Here is a 16751-nt window from a genome sequence, read left to right on the forward strand (position 1 = left end):
CACCCCCCAAACAACACGAAAACACCCCCCACCCTGCACCCCTGCAAAAAGCTAAAAAGCCACCCCAACCTGCAGTGTGCCTGTCGCCCAAGAACCCCTATTCTACACAAAGACCCCGGAGGAGGAAAGGCTCCGTCCCACCCGCCACCCCGAGCAAGACCAGTAACGAGAAAAAGGAACGTACATCAAACCACATAAGCAATGGAGCAACGTAGGCATATACCCCTGGAAAGAGTCATTTAATACAAGGCACCAGGCAAAGACGAAATATTCAGCTCTCTACACCACCTTCAGCACCGCCCGGGTGGGCTTCGGACTCAGTCTCAGGAGGTCTGTCAGGCAAGGAGTCCAGCCAGTCATTCACGGCATCCGGCCGATCAAAGAAGAAAGTTCGGTCATTGTATTCAACCCGCAGCCTGGCCGGAAAAAGCATAGCATAGCGCATCCCCATGTCCCTAAGACGCTTCTTGGCACCACGAAATCCCATCCGCTGCTTCTGGACCTGTTGGGAAAAGTCCGGATAAAAGTTCACCGTGGCATTCTCAAAGGCCACCGGGCCCTTCACCCGCGATGCCTGCAGGATAGCGTCCCGATCCCTATAGTGGAACAGTTTTGCAACAATAGGTCTCGGCGGGGCGCCTGGCTTAACCTGGCCCCCCGGAACACGATGTGCACGCTCCACTGTGAAAAATTTACTGAGGCCAGTCGGAGAAAGGTGGTTTTGGATCAGGTCTTCAACCAGGAGATCAACCGAGTGAGGTTCTGGATTCTCCGGTACACCAACCACGCGAACATTACAGCGACGTGCCCTGTTCTCAAAATCTTCCAAGCGCCGGGTCATGAAATCGTTCACCCTACGGAGATTGCCAATCTCCGTCTGTATCTCAGAGACGTCCGACGTGAGGCTGGATGCTTTGATGTCCAAGGACTTCACCTTTTCGTTCGTCTTTGAGAGATCAGCTCGAATTAAGTTCACGTCGATGGCCACGGTGTCAATTTTGTGGGCCAAGGTTTCATATTGTTGGCCTATCGACTCCCGCATGCCAGAAATGGCGCCCATGATGTCCTGCAAGGAAGGCTCCGTCGACGCATCAACGACATGGTCAGATGCACTGGAACCGGGCAGGGCAGCACCGGGGGACCCCTTAGAGTGGGTATAACGGTCCATGACATTAGATTGGACCGGACCCCCGCGCAGAGGTGTCTTCGTCTTCCGCGTCTCCCGGTCCCCTCTGCCCGCCATTTTGGAGATGCGTCACAGGGAGAATCACCAGGGTCGACGGACCGGGCACCCGAAGGGGAGGCCTCGGGACCAAAGGACCACAACCGGGGTGCCACTCGGATAGAGACGGCCAAATAGGAGAACAGTCCAGCCAAGGCCCGACAGCCGATTCGTGTCCTGGACCCAGCTCTGGTCCGACCCTCTCGCCGACGACCCAGTCAGAGGCAGAATCGAAACCGAAACTTAAGAAGGGGACCCACAAGTCCAATCCCCTTGCCGTTGTTGTTCAACTCCAAGACGGCCACTGAACCTCACCCAGTCCCGGGCGCACCTCAAGGGCGGAGCCCAAAAGTTCAAAGCACCGTAACTCAGGCACCCGGTGTCAAAAGAAATTTCTGAAAGGTCCAGGTAGTTCAGCCCAACGTCCTCTATACAGATCCTCGTGAGAAATCAGGATTCATTCAGGATATTATGCCGGGGGTGGCGGGGGTCCGGGGAGCGCTGTGCTCACGCGGCCATCTCGGATGCCCGCCAAGCTCCTCCGGAGAGCCCTACCTTGATCGAGAGACGGCGGTGAAAGGCGGTGAAAGGCGGCGACTGGAGGAATGTGAAGGCGCTGGTCTGCTGGAGTTTGCTACATTGTATCGAGGAGTCTGGAGAGCTCTCTTGAAGTTGTAGCAGTTACATCAAATATACGCCGGGGATACATCGCTACAAAAACTTAAGTACTCTTACTCTTACTGTTATAGCTCTGTTTGATGGTTTATTGGTGCTGCCAGATAAAACTATAAAAACTGTAATATATCCAGACAGCGTTTTAAGCAGTAAGTAGGCAGTAAGAAAACTTCAAACTTTTAAAAAGCCTCAATCTTCGTTGAGTAGCAATTTATATCAGTTTTATTTTGACTGCTGGTAACAGTGTAAGGATATCTGATATAGCTATTACAGCTACTCACCTGCTACTTACTTACCAGTTTACTAACTTATTCTACACTGCTTTGGATTATTATTTAAGCGACAACTATGGCGCCCAAAGGCAAAGGGTCAAAAAAAAGCTGCAATTAACTCAGCCAATGCCGCTAACATTACTTCCAGTGCTCCCAAAAACACTGTAGTAGGGCCAACGCCAGAACTTAATTCACTTAATAGAGAAACCCCTGCGACCCGAGCTCGTCAGCAAAATGGGGTCACTAAGGAGCCAGTAATACCTGATTTATTCAGGAAGAAGAATGCAGCTGCTTTATCTAAGAATAGTACTCAGACATCTGGTGGTCACATCGAAGGAAGTATGCAAGGGCCTGTTACTGTTCAGTCTGGTGCTATCTCGAAAAATCATGGCCCATTTCTTTCAGTTCAGACCCCTCTAAACTTGGACTCGCCTACAGCTGGAGGAGTTGCAGAGTCTCCCTCTCTCGAAAAAAGTAGTAATGATGATTTAGCTGGGCTCTGCCAAGCAGTGGAGGAAGTCAGGGTTTCGCCACGGGTGAGTGAACAGCCTTTAAACGATGTAGAATCTATTGAATCGGGGGGCCAATTTTACTCCATGTCTGATGTGTCGGCAACATCTGATGGGGAAGTTGATGAGGAGTTGATCAATGAGGGACATTTGTTTGTAAAAGACTGGGCTGATGATTGTAATCAAACTTCCGAGGAAGATCTTCTTGGCTCCAACTTCCTGGCGAATGAAGGAACTCCTAATACGGTTCGCAGGGCTGTAGAGGTGCCAAACCCCCTCATATGTGAAAACTTAGACTTTGTAGACCAACCGCAGTGGGAAGGGGCTGGAGCGGCATTAGAAACCCAGGTTGAATTCCCAGAACTATTGGAGGGGGACGAGGAGATTACACTAAAGTCTATCTAAAAGTTGCAGACCTCTATGTATAGATTAATCATGGCTCATAGGGAGGAGACCAAGGCAGAGGGGCTCCGTACTCAAGGAGCTGTTCGTAAATTGCAGAATGTCGTTCGTCGCCTAGCTAAATCTAGTAATGAAACCAATTTGAGAGTACAAGAGACTGAAGCCCAGATTTCTGTTGTAGAAGATGAACTCTCTACACAAAAAATATCAATTAAGGACTTGGAGAGTACTCGACAAGACATCGATTGGAAGCTGACCGATCTGGAAAATCGTGCACGGTGCAATAACCTGCGTATATTGGGGGTAGCTGAACAATCAGAAGGGAGAGATATCCGTCGCTTTGCTGTGGAGATGTTTTTAGATGCTTTTCCAGATCTCAAAGGATGGGAATGGGATAAAGAAATTATAAGAGCTCATCGCTTTCCCTTCAATCAAAAACGTGATCAAGGGGGGGGAAACAAGAATCCAAGAGCTATTCTCATTTGTTTACAGAATTATTTGCTTCGCGAGACTTTGTATGACTTGGCTAGACCCTCAAAGACTAGAAAGGGCTTGGGGCATGAGTTTTTTGTACGACCCGATTTTTGCCCGGTAACAGTGCAACAACGTTGGAGGTTCAAACAGCTAATGGCACCAATTCAGTCTAAGGGGGGGCAAGCCTTTCTTCTAAACCCTGCAAAACTTAAGGTTGTGCATAAGGGGAAAACTATGTTTTTTGTATCCGAGGTTAAAGCACAGCAATTCTTAGATGCAATGTAGCTGAGACAGGATAAGGATCATATACTTTTTTCTATGTAGCTGAGACAGGATAAGGATCATTTACTTTTTTCTATGCTTTTAGTAGTTTCCTCCTTTTTTTTTTTTTTTCTCTTTTTCTATTTTTGCTGGAGGTATTATCTGGGTCCGGACGGCCCGGGCAGAGCTACATAGTTCTTACTCACTTTCCATCAATGAGGGCATTTGCCCGTAAGCTTCCGATGGGGGGGTTTCGGGAAGAGGGTGGGTTGGGGGGGTGTACTGGGGGGGGAGTGGGTGGGAAAGAGTATTTTTGGGGGTGCAAGGAAATACAGCTGAAGGATGTTTAGTTCTTAAGTCTAGGATTTTTGTGTGGTTGGTGCCAATTCTTGGGAATTTTGTCTTATTGTAAGTTGAACTGTCGAACTGTACTAAAACAAGAAAATGGTTAAATTAACGATATGCTCCATTAATGTTTGTGGTTTAAACGATAAAAGAAAAAGGGGTACAATGGCTCAAATGTTAAAAACTATGCGGATAGGCTTAATTTGTATACAGGAGACTCATATCTCTTGGGCAAATAGAGGATGGCTTAAGGTTCTTGGATTAGAGGTTGTGGGGTGCTCACGCCAAAACTCTACAATACGGGGGTGGCCATTTTAAAGAGGTTGGGATTAGGTGAAGTTAAAAGGATTAAAGAGGATCCATTGGGGCGATGGGTCATTGCTGAACTCAAACTCGGGGGATCGATCATAACAATTTGTTCGGTTTATGCCCCTGTTAGCTTTATGGGCACCTCGGTTAATACTATGTGGGGATTTTAATTTGCACTTGGATGAGACATTCGATATTTGTGGAAATACTCCATATGCAGGGAGAAAAAAAAGTGTATTTAAAGCAGTTAAGGGGATTATTCATGAATATAGATTGATAGATTTGGGGTATAAAAAGGGGGGGGGAATTTTTGGCAGTACTTTTTTCTCTGCTCCCCATCAAAGACATTTTAGGTTGGATTATTTCTTTGTTGCTAGGGATTTTACATAACGAACTTCCTCGAATGGAATATAGAGTGTTACCAAAAATTATATCGGATCATAACCCCATCACTCTTAGTTTTGTTTTAAATACTCCACCTACTCCCCGGACGTGGTCTTTTGATCGTAAGCTCCTGTTCGACTTATCTTACGTTGAGTATATGAATACTTGGATTCCTGAGTTTTTTTCTAATAATAAGGGATCCGCTACTCCAGAGGTAGTCTGGGATACATTTAAGTGTGGGGTTCGAGGAGAAACACTGAGCTACTCAATTAGAAAACAGAGGAAGACTCGAAAGGAAGGGGAAGCAGAAATGAATAATTTAAGACTGTTGGAGATTCAGTTGATGCAGGCTTGTAACAAGGGATTAGCTACAGACACTATTACTAGGGAGTTACTGGCTCTTAAATTTAAGATTCATCAAGGATTTGCTTTGAAGTTTGCTCAGCAAACTACTGCTTTTCGAACGGAACTTTATGAAGTGGGAGAAAATTCAGGAAAACACTTGGCCAAGAGGGCGAGGCAGAAAGCGATGCTTGCTAGCATAGATAAAATTAATAACACTGTAGGAACGACTGTTAAAAAAACTGATGACATACTTAAAGTATTCTGTGATTTTTATTCTGAACTATATACTGAGGTTGTGGTAGGAGATTGTTCAGATCAGATTACTAAATTTACCGAATTTGTTCTGAATGATATTTTATCTACACAGGAGAGTGAGAAACTGGACCTGCCAATCACTTGGGAGGAGATTGAACTGTCACTGCTGTCTTTAGCCTCTGGGAAAGCTGCAGGCCCTGACGCTATTCCTTTGGAGTTTTTCAAGTGCTTTCGTGGTATTTTAAGATTAGAACTAATTGATTTATGTTTAAGAGCCCAACAAGGTAGCGCCCCTCAATCATGGCAAGATTCTATAATAACTGTATTTCTTAAAAAGGGCAAACCCCCTTTGTTACCGTCATCTTTTCGTCCCATTTTACTTATAAATGTCGATAGTAAAATTTTCTCAAATTCTTGCCTCACGATTATCTAATATTATTTCTCCGCTAGTTTCTAAATATCAACACGGCTTCATTCCTGCTCGTGACACTGCAGATCATATTCGACGGGTGATCACGTTTCTGGATTGGTCTCAGGCAACTCGGTCTAATGTTGGACTTGTATTTTTAGACGCTGAAAAAGCCTTTGACCGGGTTGCCTGGGGCTATCTGTGGGAAATGTTAGCCAGGAAAGGACTAGGTCCAGGTTTTCTTAAAGCACTTAAAACTATGTATACTGCTCCAAAAGCATGTATCCGAATTAATGGTCAAGCTTCCCCTTTTTTTTTAATCACGAGGGGCACCCGTCAAGGATGTCCCTGTTCGCCTTTACTTTTTGCACTTTATATTGACCCTTTAATTAATCGCTTTATTTTGGAACAAAAGATTAGACCTATTTCTTTAGCTAATACTAACTACCGCGCATTGGCTTATGCTGATGATATTGTGATAACCACCATTGATGTTCAGACAGCTCTTCCAGCAATCAATGATCTTGCTAAGCAATTTGGATCATTCTCCGGTTATAAACTCAACCTGGAGAAAACGCAGATTCTTTGTTCGGGGGATAAACCACCTCCGAATATTTCTACTACCTCAGAGGTCATATATTTGGGAATTAAGATTTCTTTACCCATAGAGAAAATACCGGAACTTAACATAAATCCTGTGATAATACAAATTAATAATATGTTACAGCGCTTAGATCATCTACACCTATCATTGTATGGTAGACTCAACATGTTAAAAATGCTGATCTTACCAAAACTGCTCTATATGTACCGTACTATACCGCTGGAATTTCACTCTCTCGGCTTTAAAAATTTAGAAAGGACTACCTCTAGGTTTTTATGGGGCTATAAACGCCACCGTAAAGCCCTTAAGAAAATGATACTTAGTAATGAGTGTGGGGGATGGAATGTCCCTTATTTCTTATTTTATTATTTAGCGGCTACACTTCAATTTATCAGCCCTCTCATAGTGGGAGATAGAGTAAATATACCCCTTTGTCAAACGCCAACGATATTTGAGATGATTATGGGTGAGAAGGTGAAAGGCAGTTTCCTTAAGGTTGTTGAGCCCAGCTACCATAAAAAACAAAATACAAGACGTTGAAGGCGGCTTTTGGAGCCTGGCAAAAAGTACGAAAGCATCTTGGCTTATCCAAACTAAATTTTTATACCCCCCTAGGCTCGTCTGGTCTTTTGCCAGCTATTTTTTGTGATTTAACAACTTATAGGTGGGAGCAGAAAGGATTACGATATTTGGGTGATCTATTTTTTAATGGCCAAATTGTTTCATTTCAGGAATTAGAGAACAACTTTTTTTTGGCAAGAAATGATTTTTTTAAATTTCTTCAGCTCCGAAGCTTTCTACAGAGTTACTTATCTACCACTTCAATTAGAATGATTAAAATTCCTTTATTAGAACTTTTACAGAAAAAAGCCTGTATAGGCTCTCTTTATTTAAGCCTGATTCAAGAATGTGGGGACGATATGGAACAATGTCAGTGAAATGGGCTAATACATTAGGTATCCCTGGTATTGATGTTATGTTTTCTATTAAGTGTGCTTCAGAATGCTTGATCACAGGGATGATGAAATCTCAGCATTTTATGTGCATACATAACCTTTATTATACTCCAAGTAAGGTTGCTAAGTGGAGTACGACCATTGGAATAAATTGCAGTCGTTGTGGGTTATACGCAGCTGATGACTTACACATGTTTTTTCTTGTCCCAAATTAAGGGTGTTTTTTCAACAAATGGAAAGCTTTCTTTTTGTTGTTCTTAAATGTGATATTACGCTAACCATAGAGATGGTGTTATTGGGTATCGAGCATACTTCTTCTAGATCAAAGCCAGAATCTTATTTCTTATTTATATGTATGGCGGTAGCCAGAGCCTGTATTACTAGGGAGTGGATTAATTCAGATCCTCCTTCATTTTTTACTTGGCGTGAAAAACTATTGTTTATGTATAATACCGAGTCTGCTATCTACAAGTTAAAAGGGATTAAAAGAAGAGCTTTGGGGGAGAAAATTTGGGCACCCATTCATGACTGGATCTAATCATACTGTTTGAATTTCTTTCAGATTTGTAAGTCGTATGTACTTAAGTTGTATTTTTGTTTTACTTATGTATTGCTGTATTTCCTTGCAAGAAAATAATAAAATTTAAAAAAAAAGAGAAACCTTTGTGAATTACCTGAACTCTTACATTGACCCCAGTGCAAAGGTGCGCCCTGCAACTGCAGATTTACAAACTAGTTTTGTGAACCTGTGATGTATTCCTATAGGTCCTGAATCGATGCCCCTATTCCTGACCCTATTCTGGTTAACAAACCAGCAAGTTAACTAGCAGTCAGCCCATGAGGCAGAAAACCCCCATGATGCAGATACCGTTATCTGACGCAGTCACACTACGGCACAGGAACGTGTTATCTGATTAGGTCATAACGCTTGCGATCTAATTAGACAAGCGATATTCCTCCAGCCCCTGATAAGGCATACGGAGTTCTCATAACAAATCAAACCTATGACAACCTGGGCAAAACCCTGAGGCCATTGTTTTGATTTCACCGAGAACTTCAGCAAAAGAATGTGCTAACGAGCAAGTCGTATGACATCCTTATTGACGTATCTATGTCCATCCTTACGTCAATCTCGGCACCTTAAAGGTATAAATATTACCGATATTGCCCTATGCAAACACACGCGGTGGTGACGAGACGGAGCAGCCATACTTGCCGAAGCCCAGAGCAGAGCAGACCCCGCTGGCGCAGCCCCGCCTTCCTGACGCGCTGAGAACGAGACGCGCTGCTTTCTCCTGCCGAGAAACCCAGCACCGGCGCTTCCGGGTAGCCCTCGCAGGCAGCCTGGAATATCGAGACCAGAGAGAGAGATACCATCCCTCATTCATCCTAACTTCCAGGTACAAAACTGAATAACCCCTCACAGAGAATTCTTTAGTCATTCACTTGGCAAAACAAACTTAACTTAAACTGTAACTTTCTATTCCCGCCCACTCATTAGACTTAGGTCAGGTACACGGGGTAGGCGTATTTAGAAACACCAGTTGAGTACGTTTAGTCAAATGTATATGTGTATGTAATATATTTTAATCATTTTAAACCTTCATATGGCTTAGAAACCATATCAATGTTTTTACAGTATTATTTTATACTTCTGCTTTTAATGTATGCACTTTACTTAACTATAAGTATTGCAATAATATCGATCCATTTCTCTTGTATGAGAAAAGAGACTGATCAATAAATAACACCTTTTTATTGAACACGCCCGTCTCTTCCTTTTCTCTACAATCTGATGAGACTAAGAATGCACGTACTGACTGAGTAAAATAAATTGCCTTTTGTTCACACGACTCTCGAGATATACTCTTGATTAGGGGAGGGCAAAGTTGTCATGTTCTATGGTTGTCAGAAACTAAATCCCTTCTTGTCTAATCAGGGGAGTTAATTCTTTCCTGAACATTCGAGAAAGTTTCTAGTGAACTCTGAGCTAAGCTGGCAAACCCAAAACTTTAAGTCTAATATCGACAGTAGTAGACCTAGTTAACGTCTGGTCTAGGCCTTTACTATTGAAGGTATTATTCCAATGCGCAGAGCCTATTGGGATGATAGGAACTACACTACATGGCGCCCAACGCGTTTGGAAAGGGCGATAAAACTAACGTAAGACATTTAGAGTAACTCAGTCGTGCTTCTCACTCAGACCCCTTTTTTCCCATTATACTCCAAAGACGTCTGGAGTGGTGAAAGGTTATATCCGCCAGACCTCGCAGGAGGGAACTCCTATGTATGGTACTTGGTATAGTCAACGTTGAAGGATACACTGTTCCAAAATATTGTGCATCTAATCTTTGTTTCCATAAGAAACCTGATCTGCAAACAAAAGAAATAACCATCCTGTCGGTAAAATGGACAGTGATGAAGAAAGAGAGACAGTTAGAATAGCAACTGAACTCGCAGCAGCTGATGCTACTATGCAAGACGCAGACCCGGAGATAATACTCATCCCGGTCATCAAAAGGAAATCTATAACCATAAAACTTATAGAAAATGGACTGACACCTAGAGGTGGTACAGTCATATTCGTAATTGAGGCACACGAATATCGGCAGACAGAGGTATACTATTCATGGATACATTTTCCAGCAGCAAATCCTGTAACAAAGTACTTCCACTATTACAAAATAGAGGAACCTCCTGAAATGTACACTCCTTTCGAGGAGGTGGAAGTACCACTTAAATTTCAAGAGCATTTGCTCTTATTTAATGGCGCCCTAAAACATAATAATCACATCACCAGGCTCGGTCCTTTAGGTAGACCAGGAGCAACGTGGCCGGTCCTAGCCGGATACACACCACATCCAGACATCGACGGGATGTCTGCAGCTAACCTGTTAACACAGCTGAAACAATTAATAAAAATACATAGACAATTAGTCCAGTATGTGATGCGGACTTCAACAATTCAGCCAGCAATTAAAATTCCACAGCTGACCCCTCACCAGGGGAACACAAATAAAATTACACCACAGAACATCCAGTCCTGCCTAGGTAAAGTACCGGCTAAACGGGAACAAATACCATTCTGGCTAGCGCAAAAGATCACCCAAATAGAGGCGGTGTTTCCAGACACCACCCCGCTAGAAAAACACAGGATTCTGACTATCTGTCTTCCAATGGGAATCGCACCACACATTGAGGACTGTGACACTTGGGGGACAGTCTTTGCTTCCATCTACACAAAAATGCACGGTGTTCCATCCATTTCGGTAATACCAGATGTGCTAAAACAAATTCAAGACGAATATGGTCCAGAACCCGCTTTAACTCTTGGTATGAAATTACTGAAAGACTTCAAGCAGGTCTCGGCTATACTATTAGCCAACATAAAGGGTGAAGCAGCAAATGTGGCGATCCACCAGAGATTAAAAGAAACAGATATAGCAGACCAACCAGCTGAAATTGCCAGAATCATAGAAAAATCCTATGAGGAACTAGGTAGAGATAGTTTAGGTGGAATACCAGTAAAACCACAACTGATTGAAAGTCCTGAAAAAATATTTTTGAATAATAATTCTACATCACCAAAAAAGAACTGGGATGGAAACAAACAATCCAATCCAAAAGAAAAGAAATTCCAGTCCAGAGGAAGGTCTCCTAGGCGAAGAGAAACATCTCCGAACCAAAGACACAGGTCACCTCAGAGTGACCCCTCTGGGAAAAGATACAACCTTAGAAATAGGGATAATATAAAAAAGCCTGATAGATATCAAGACATTGATACACGTCCCTCTCAATCTTTTCAGACTTCCTCGCAGAAATCGGAAAGAAGAGGACGATCAGAACAAAGAGAAGAGCACGCCAAGTCCAAAGACAAGGAACCTGCTCAGCTAAAAAAGAAATTACAATTTCCAAAAAAGAAGGTAGCCAGTATGAAGGTAGTTAACAATGCCGAGAATACTGAGGACACAACTGAAAAACGGAGAATGGGCTCAGACAATGCTAGACAGCGCAGCAGAAGTGAGCATAGCTCGCAAAGTCCTTATGAATCATCTGGAGACAGTGGACACAAATGAATATCTTCAAGTGGAAACTGCAGACACCAGAGTTAGCAAACCTCACAAAATATACGAAATAACATTACGTATAGAGGGGGATAAGACTAGAAAAATAAGGGGACTATTTTGGGACAATCTCTCCAAGGGCTATGATATCCTTCTAGCTGAGAAAGACTGGCCACCAGAGTTTGTCAGGGAGTGCCCTCATGGCGAAGAAGTAATTATGCCTGCCTTCTCAAATCATATCCCAATTCATAAAAAATACACACTTGCCAGAAAGTGGGCAGTAGCTCTAGCTCCTGCTTTATATAAAAATTACGTGGGATTGGATGAGGACTCTCCTCCTCACAAAATCCAGTTAAAATCACAACCTACTGCACAAAGGCAGTACCCAATTAAGCAAGAAGCTAAAAAACAGGTAAAAGAAATCCTAGATCAGCTAGAATACCAGGGGGTGATTGAAACTTGCACCTCACAAATGAACAACCCTTTGTTTCCGGTCTCCAAACCAGACAACTCATACCGTCTAGTTTTGGATTACCGACACCTTAACTCATGTTGCAAAACTTTTGCAGTACAAAACTCACATAGTGCTGCACTAATGAATAACATAGTGCGCAAAAAATACAAAACAACATTAGACATCTCTAATGGATTCTTTTGTCAAAACATAGCACCAGAGAGCAGATATTTGTCTGCATTCTCAATAAATGGCACTCAAAAACAATTCTGTCGGTTAGCCCAGGGGTACAAGAACAGCCCGGGAGTATTCTCAGCGAGAGTAACAGAATTACTACAAATATATGATGATGAAGCATTATCTTATGTCGATGACATTTATTTAACAGATGATGACTTGGATACTCACTTGAAGAGAGTGAACACCATAATACTTGGGTTCGCAGCAGAGGGTTACAAATTCAATTTTAAAAAATCCAGAATTGCCCATCTGAAAGTCCTGTTCTTAGGATATGAATTATCAAGTATAGCCTGGCTGACAATTTTCTAGAATAATGTGCCGTATTACAAGAACTAGAAGAAATGGAAAATCTAGAATATGAAAAAACATTCCCTCTGCCAATCGACATTCTGCCTTTACGACATTACGCCTGTGTAATTTATACAGACGGACATGCTCAACCCCCGTTTGGGGAGAACAAGCATACAACCCCACATGTGGGATTACAAAAGAAGTGTGGCGCGGAGGTAAACTAAGAACTCTATTAACAAAAACACACTCAGTTGAAACTAATTCAGAACAACAGACTGAAATAATAGCATTGAAAATGGCGCTAGATAATGCGGATCGCGAATTCCCGACACTGATAGTGTCAGATTCATATTACTGCGTCAAATCATATAACAAGGATTTGCAGACATGGATTCAAAACGGTTACAAAGATGACAGTGATGCACCAATAAAGCAGAAATTGCTCTGGGAACAAATAGCTCTTTTACAAAAAGAACTACCAAAGACTCACGTGACACACTCACTGAGTCATCAACGTGATGGCGTTCACGTTGCAGGGAATTCATTGGCTGAAACAGCCACAGCGGCAGCCACTAAATCGGCTTCCGTAGTTCGAAAAAAGCGTACATTAAAATACATTGACGGTGAAACAGTGCTGGCGGTGAAAACGTCATCAAAAGGCGACTGCTCAGCGCTACCGATCAACTATCCACTCAATTATACATACATAATCGATGCAAACTCCGTCCCTTTTGCTCGAATCCCTGGAGTGGGGGATAGAGTGATTCCAAACATGGACAGGAGAAACTTGTTAATCGCAGACGCACATATGGGCGAGGGTCTTAGACACCTCAAACTAAAAGATTCTCTGGAAGAATTACAATCAAGGTACTGGTGGCCAGGCATGAGCCTACATCACACCATGTTTGTAAAAAACTGCCCAAACTGCAACAGAAATCGCAGTGGGGAGAGAAACAGTGTAATATCTCGTTGTTTCACTCCAGGAAAAATCAAGAGTAAAAAGCAAGGCTTGCGATTAACATATACAGGCTAGTTTCCACTTATAATGTAGATCACCAGCACTCGGCTGACGTCTGGACTGTTATACAAAGATTTGCGAGTCTAAATGGCATATACGCTAAGAGCATGCTACGTCTGACCATTGTTTTCACTCTAGCCCTCCAGCCTGAGGGGAAACATGGCCAAATGAGCATAGCACAGCGGGAATCTTCTCACTTCCTTCCTGAGGGATACGGGATGGTGTAAAGAAAAAACCAAGGCATAAAGCAATCTATAACGGAAAGGATATTAGGTTCGGGAGCTGGGTGGGTCAAACATCTAATAAGTGTCCAACGTAGTCTAAATAACTTGCCAAGAAATTCTCTGAAGGGATTCAGTGCGTACGAATTATTATTTGGAACTAGGATGTTGATCTCTGACATTGATAGTCAGACTTCAGTGGTGAAAGAAAAAAGCTTTGATATCAAAGACCGTTTGGCTATTTTGCAGGACTTAAACAAAACAAGAAAAGACCTGAGCAACATAAAGTTGAAACAACAGCCAACAACCACTGAAGAACCACCACCTGTCCCAGCAAAACCTGTCTGGATTCCAAAAGTCGGGGATCTAGTCAGGGAAAAGATCGCGGAAAAGAAGGAATTTGGGCCTTCTTACAGAAAAGCAGTTCCTGTCTTGTCTGTCAACGGGACAAGATCAGTTGTACTACCGCCACTTGCTGGTAAAAAGGAGAACCGAGTTGTATCCATCGACCTGGTAAAACCACAATCATGTGGCCGATAACAAACAGTAGGCCAAGTGGACTCCCAATAAGTAGCAGAACACCAAGGTTTGCTACCAGTACAGAGGTCCTAACAAAGAGGCTCATCACATTCGAAACGCCTACAGAAGAACAACAAGGACTATGCAACAATGCAATAGAACTCAGACCTCTGAAAACCCAAATAAAAACATTTAGCAGAGACACACCAATCTATAATGAAGTACCGAGTGAAAATGCAAGAAACAGAAATCCTGAACCAATTGGAACAATTGACAGAACTGCATCCGGCTACTTCATAAACTTCGATGATTCCTCTGAAAGCCTCAGTGAATCAAAGACACAGCCATCATCAAAAACCTTTAAAGATAAAGCTAAAGAACTTTTGAAACAACTAAAAGAAACATATCTGATTTCTCCATGGATTGAATTTTGGGTGGGTTTTGGTGCATTTATCCTCATACTTTGGCTCATCATGATACTAACATTGGGATGCTTCATTGAGGGAAAATATGCTAAAATGGACACAGCAAGTCAGAAAATCAACTTGATGCTCAAACCACACACATCTTCACACGTCGAGAAAAGAGAACTTTCTTCAGTCAACTTCACAGCCAATCCTATACCGGGTGGGGTAGCATGGGACAACACTGACTACGAAATTTATGGTCCGGTTGAAATCCTGAGATATCCACACCAAATTAAGATCTCCTTGAGTGACTTTGTAAAACCAAACTCATTTGCTGATGATTGGGACTTCGAAAGCATTAATAATATGATGTCTGACTTAGTAATGTCTGCTAAATTTACCAAACATGATTATTTGCAGGGTTCTACAAATTATGATAGTATGTATTGCTATAACCACTATGGTAACCATTTTTTACATAAATCTGCACAACCTAGAAATGTTTTAAATTATAATCAATGGGAACATTGTGCAACACCTCCAAAAGGAAGCTCAAGAACCGTTTATGACAAATATTCGTACTTTTCAGGTTTTAACACAAGTAATGCTGAAGCATTTTATTTCAAAATGTCAAATAAGACAGGAACTAAGACCATGATAACAAACACAAAATTGATATATTCAGACTCATTCTTTGAAAAAATGAATACTTTTGGTTTTGATTATTGGGACAAAAATGTTGAATTGAAAAGTGTTTGGGGCACAAAAGAATGGCAAGTACAGGGTATAGAATCTTTGTTTAGAGCCTGCATGATCCCAGAACAAATTATATTTTTAAATGACACTGTTCAACAAACTACCTGTCTTGGCCTAGCCAAAATCAAAGACTTAAATAAACCGTCTATTCCAAAGCCAACAATGTTCAGCAATAGCTCTGATACAGATGAAGAGATAGACGTAAATTATGTATTAAACCAAAACAGAACACATCCAGATTGGAAACAGTGGTTGATCTGGCCCACAGATACTAATAACTGTCAAGACAGATTCCTGAACAAAACACAGGGGTTCAAAATGACCAGGCCAGACCCTAGATATCCTCAAAGACATCATCCAGGGATAATAACCACCTACAGTGTGGGCAAATTATGCCTTCAGTGGCTACAAACTTCCACACTGGCAGAAATTAAGCAACACCTAACTTTACTTACTGATGGTGCTGACTTGCGTGATTTCATTATGGGACCACGCAAACAGCGTCAAAAGCGTTTCATAGCAGCCTCTGTATATGCAGCATACAATGAGGCCTGGAAGGTTACACAAATTGAAACAGCCGAGAGAATACGGGAAATTGACCGTATTAATTTGGAAAAATCACTTTCTGTAGTGGACAATGGGTTAATGACTCTGTCCTCCAGAATTTTTTCTTTGGACAGCATTGTGTCTTCAGCAATCGACATATTATCGCAGGACTTACTGTTGTTACAACACAGTCAGTCACAATTGCGTTCTATTGTACAGCTTGGCTGGACGTTACAAAATCTGCCTTCAGGCTATGTGCCTTGGCGTTTAATCAACACAACGTCAATATTCCAAATCTTTAACCTTACTGATAGACAAATCAGTATGGCGCAAAAGGGTGCTGATTATACAATCTTGAGCATTGAAAAACTCGAAAGATTACCAGTGACAATGTCAGAACGACCTGTCAGTGAATGGATAATACATGGGATAATAAATATTCCAATCTCAACCTTCAGGTTTCGATACTGCCAAAAATATATACAGACTGGCATGTACGAAAAATTGGGAAAGGGGTACATAAAAACAACATGGAACCTGCCCTATTCACATGCATGTGTCAGTAATAAAGGACAGAAAGTGTTTCTTAGTGGCAATAATTGTGCGATGTCACTAAGCGGCACGCTTCTGTGTAACGGAATTAGTTTGCATGGAGCCTGTGAAGGGAATTCATACAACCTTTCATGTCACCAGCAAGGCGCACCTGCAACTGAGATAGAACCATTCTTTCAAAGACTCTATAATGGGAGTTACATTCTAATTGTAGATCGCAGATGTTGTAGTCTTATGCCCGGGACTCCTTATCTCGTAACT

Source organism: Lissotriton helveticus, chromosome 10 (genome assembly GCF_964261635.1).
Source record: "Lissotriton helveticus chromosome 10, aLisHel1.1, whole genome shotgun sequence".
NCBI lineage: Eukaryota > Metazoa > Chordata > Amphibia > Caudata > Salamandridae > Lissotriton > Lissotriton helveticus.